Here is a 4,968-nt window from a genome sequence, read left to right as displayed (position 1 = left end):
GATATTTCACACAGAAACTTTTTTACTGAGACGTCCCCGAGAGCAAGGGACATAAAGGAAAGAATAAACAAATGGGATCTCATCAAAATTAAAAGCTTTTGCACAGCTAAAGAAAACAAAATTAAAATAAAAAGAGAACCAACTGTATGGGAAAACGTATTTGCCAATGATACCTCAGACAAGGGTTTAATCTCCAAAATATACAAAAAACTTACACGACTCCACTCCAAGAAGACAAGCAACCCAATTAAAAAGTGAGCAAAAGACCTGAACAGACATTTCTCCAAGGAGGACATACAAAGGATCCAGAGACACATGAAAAGATGCTCAATATCACTAGCTATCAGAGAGATGCAAATTAAAACCACCCTGAGATACCAATGGCCATCATAAACAAAGCAACAAACAACAAGTGCTGGAGAAGTTGTGGAGAAGAGAGGACCCTAATTCATTGTTGGTGGGATTGCAGACTGATACAACCACTGTGGAAAACAATATGGAATTTTCTCAGAAAACTAAAAATGGACCTGCCTTTTGACCCAGCAATTCCACTGCTGGGATTATATCCTAAGAACCCTAAATAACTTGTATTATTTAGGGTTCCAAATAACTTGTATGCCCCAATGTTCATAGCAGCACAATTTACAATAGCCAAGAGTTGGAAGCAACCTAGGTGCCCAGCAGTAAATGAATGGATCAAAAAATTATGGCACATATACACAATGGAATTCTATGCAGCAGAAAGAAAGAAGGAGCTCCTACCCTTTGCCAACAGCATGGATGGAACTGGAAAGCATTATGCTGAGTGAAATAAGCCAGGTGTTGAAAGACAAATACCATATGATCTCACCTTTAACAGGAAGCTAAACAACAAAACAAACAAGCAAGCAAAATAAAAACAAAGACACTGAAATAGAGAACAGGGGGACAGTGACCAGAGGGGAGAGGAGAGGGAATTTTAGGGGAAAAAGGGGATGGATTTAGAGGAACTAGTATGAAGGACACATGGACAACAAAGAGGGGTGGAAATGGGAAAGAGGTGGGGAGCACTGGGGGCGTGGGCTGGGATGGGAGTAAAAGACCAAAAACTGTACTTGAACAACAATTAAATGTTAAAAAATGAAGAAGAAAAAAGTCATGAAAAAAGGAAAATAATATGAATGTGAATCATTACAAAAAATAAATCCCCCATTTGAATATTAAAGAAGTATTTAGAAACAGATTTTCCTAGGCTATTTTTACATATTCCACAGAAAGACTATCCATGGGTATAAACCAACTGCTAACAATACAAAAATGCAACACCTTCCAAACAGCTTACAGGAATGATTAACATCAGGGAAGATGGAACGTTATTAACTAAATTTCAAGAAAAACCTAAGCATTGCGCTTGTGACTGAAAAAAAAATACCATAATGATTTGATTAATACTGCCAACAAACTCAACCTTTTTGTGAAATATCTTCTTTTCATTATAATAGAAATCAAAATAAACTGAACTTATAACCAATCCTTTAAATTATCCTATCACAAAGTATCAAACCAAAGTTTTCAAAACTATATAACATTTTCAAACACATTGCTCATTCTAATATTTAATAATAATTTTGTGGGACCACCTATTACATAGACAACCTTTAAATATTGTCTATATAGTCTCTGTGTATTCTGTAAAAGATATAATAGACTAGTATTATAGCATATGTATATAAATAAACATGTATAAATTATTAAATGACTACATATTTGATGAGTCATATCTAAGTTACTTTTACTGTATACCAGTAAAAATGGTTACATAGCCCTCACCTCAAAGACAAGTCCAAATGCTCTTCCTTAGCTTACCCAGTTTCCACCTATCTTTCTAGTCCTGCACTTAGAGCCAGTTGCAGAACACTCTTGAGTGCACTTAGAAGCAGACCCTCCCCAGAAGGCCTTTCTTCCAGCACCACCCCTGCCCTTCCACATCCCCCACCCCATCCCTAAAGTGTCCACTGAAGAATTCCTACTCACATTTCAATGCTCGGCTTACTTGTCAACCATTTCATGACTTTTCCCACTTCCCCTACTCCTCCCCTCAGTGCTTTCACAGTATTTGGTTTTTGTCCATCTTTACCAAACCGAGCGCTTTCTACGAAACTTACTCAGCATTATAAAGTCAGTAAACACCTGTTGAATGGCTAAAAGTACAACATGTTGAGAAGGGAATTTCCCTTCATCTCATCCTGCCCCAATATCTGTATACCACACCACCGAGATTTAATTCAATTAATCTTTTTCAAAAAAATAAAAAATTGATTTAAGTATCAGATTCAGCATTTCAGAGCAGATTTTTTTTTCCTACAGTATTATATAAGCAGCATTGTTCAGAGGTGAGGAGACTGCCTCAAGTTAAATGCATCTCTGCCCCTTGGACACATTAAATATCCTCGTTTCATCTCAGTTTCCTTATTCAGTAGATCGGGAAGACAGTAACTGATGCCTATAGGTGTTGGGAAACACCCTGCCTGGTTTCAGTAGCTGCAACCCCCCCATGGCTAAGGCTGAGTGAGCAACCTTTGGACCATAAGCCACTAAAGAGACAAAGCTTATCTCTCCCTGGCATTCTTAGGCCAGGGTGCCACCTCTGCCTCTTTTTCTTCACCCTGCCTGGCCCCCAGTGCATGATCGGTTACCAATGACAGGTAAGATTCCTCAAGGGAGTGACGATCTAAGATAGGCATGATCATGGGGGCCCCCAGGGAAGGACTTGGGAGGCTATAGCAAAAGATGGTCCTTCGCCCCTCAGCTTTGACATAGCCTGAGTCCTCATTCTGTCTGGGAGAAGTCTCCTAATCTCTTGGCTGCCTTACTTCCCCTGCCTGACTTAAGCCTGAAACAATGACAGAGGATGGTGCAGCCCTGTGCTAGAAAGGGCAGGTTCCCCAGGGTGATCTGGTCTAAGATAGAATACATAAAGTCCTGTGAAACCTGCTTTGCTAAGAATGCTCTCAATTAAATGATAAGAGTCCAAACAGGCTACACCTTTGTTTCCCAAAGTTTTGTAGCCCCTTAGCTAACAGACCCCGACTCAGAATAAGGCCTCTCTGTTCTTTGTTTGTTATCTATTGTTTGACCCTTACTGCCTGACAAATGATTAATGAACTTTACCTGTATTCCTGTGCAAAATGAACCCAATAAAAGCCCATTGAGGAAAAGGCTCTTGGCCCTTCTCCTTTGAGAGATTGGCCACATGTCCTCCCCAAGCAGATCATGTCTTGGTAGACTTATTCTCATCTGTGGTGGCCGGGGGGCCCTGCGGGCAGAGCCCTCCCACATACAGGTGTGACACAGAGTAAAAGCTCAGTAAATGTGGGTTATTATCCTGTTGCCTTGTGCAGAGATATTAAGAACATCAGTAATAAGTACTAAACAAACTCCCAAACTAGACCCTCCCACCCAGTACCTGCAGTGAATATACACATGCACCCACAGGCAGAAACACCTTAAGGGCAGGGGCTCTGTCCACTTTTATTGTCATTGAGAAGCCCCAGTGTCTGGGGGTATAGTACATGGCCTATAGTACATGCTAAATACGTTGAATTATTTCAAAATTTCCCATCCATTCCTGCCTTGTGCAGATCTGAATTCACATTGTGGTTCAGCCCACCCTTTTGAAAGCATTTTCAGGGGAGCTGTTGTCAAAAGCAGGATGTAGGAAAACAATTAATAAAGCTGATGCTACAGGAAAAGCTGAGAAAGAGACATGGGAGGAAGTTGAAGTTCAACAGGGAGCACATATCTATGGGTAATTTAACAAGAAACGATTCATAAATGCAGGATTTACACACAAGTACAAAATGTTCCAGTGAATTTCTAAAAAAGTAAAGGAGATTTATGAGTACTTAAAAACAAACAAGTAACAACCTTGGCAAATTCAAATATTGAATAAAAACTTTACAAAATTAAATCAGTTCTATTGTCAGAATTTCTTCAATTGCAACTGACTAACAAGAGGTCTGGTATAGGTCTAATTCCTATTACAAGAAAGGAAAGAACCTACGCACTCCAATGTTCATAGCAGCACAATTTACCATAGCCAAGAGTTGGAAGCAACCTAGGTGCCCAGCAGTAAATGAATGGATCAAAAAATTATGGCACATATACACAATGGAATTCTATGCAGCAGAAAGAAAGGAGGAGCTCCTACCCTTTGCAACAGCATGGATGGAACTGGAAAGCATTGTGCTGAGTGAAATAAGCCAGGTGTTGAAAGACAAATACCATATGATCTCACCTTTAACAGGAAGCTAGACAACAAAACAAACAAGCAAGCAAAATAAAAACAAAGACACTGAAATAGAGAACAGGGGGACAGTGACCAGAGGGGAGAGGGGAGGGATTTAGAGGAACTAGTATAAAGGACACATGGACAACAACTAAGGGGGGTGGAAATGGGAGGGAGGTGGGGAGCACTGGGGGCGTGGGCTGAGATGGGAGTAATAGACAGAAAACTGTACTTAAAAATTTTTTAAATAAAAATAAAGAAAGGAATTTTGTGGGCTCACATAAATGACAAATGTAGAGGTTTGTCTTGGACATTGCCTAGGTGGGTTCATCAATCTACCTATCCATCCATCCATCCACCCATCCTTCCATCTCTCTGACTCCTGATCTATCTCCCTAACTTTTGGCTATTTCTTACTGCAGGCAAGTTTTCAACATTTGGCAGAGAAGAAGAAAAAACCCACAAGGCCACTTAAAAATCCAGGCATACATCATCACAGCTCATCGGCTAGTTACGGAGTTTCTTTTTCCTCTTGGGTCTATACAGAGTGGGAAGGGATGCTGGGTAACCCAACCAATATCTATCAGTCACATTCAAAAAGGAAAAAAAAAATGCTGAAATTCCGAATTCTACTCCTACAACACACAAACCACTTTCTGTCTTCATATCCCCTCCCTTCCTCTGCTAGTGAACAACTTTTC

Source organism: Sturnira hondurensis, unplaced genomic scaffold (assembly GCF_014824575.4).
Source record: "Sturnira hondurensis isolate 20B ecotype Veracruz unplaced genomic scaffold, ASM1482457v3 Scaffold0013190, whole genome shotgun sequence".
Classification (NCBI taxonomy): domain Eukaryota; kingdom Metazoa; phylum Chordata; class Mammalia; order Chiroptera; family Phyllostomidae; genus Sturnira; species Sturnira hondurensis.
Note: the sequence above shows the minus strand (reverse complement) of the source record.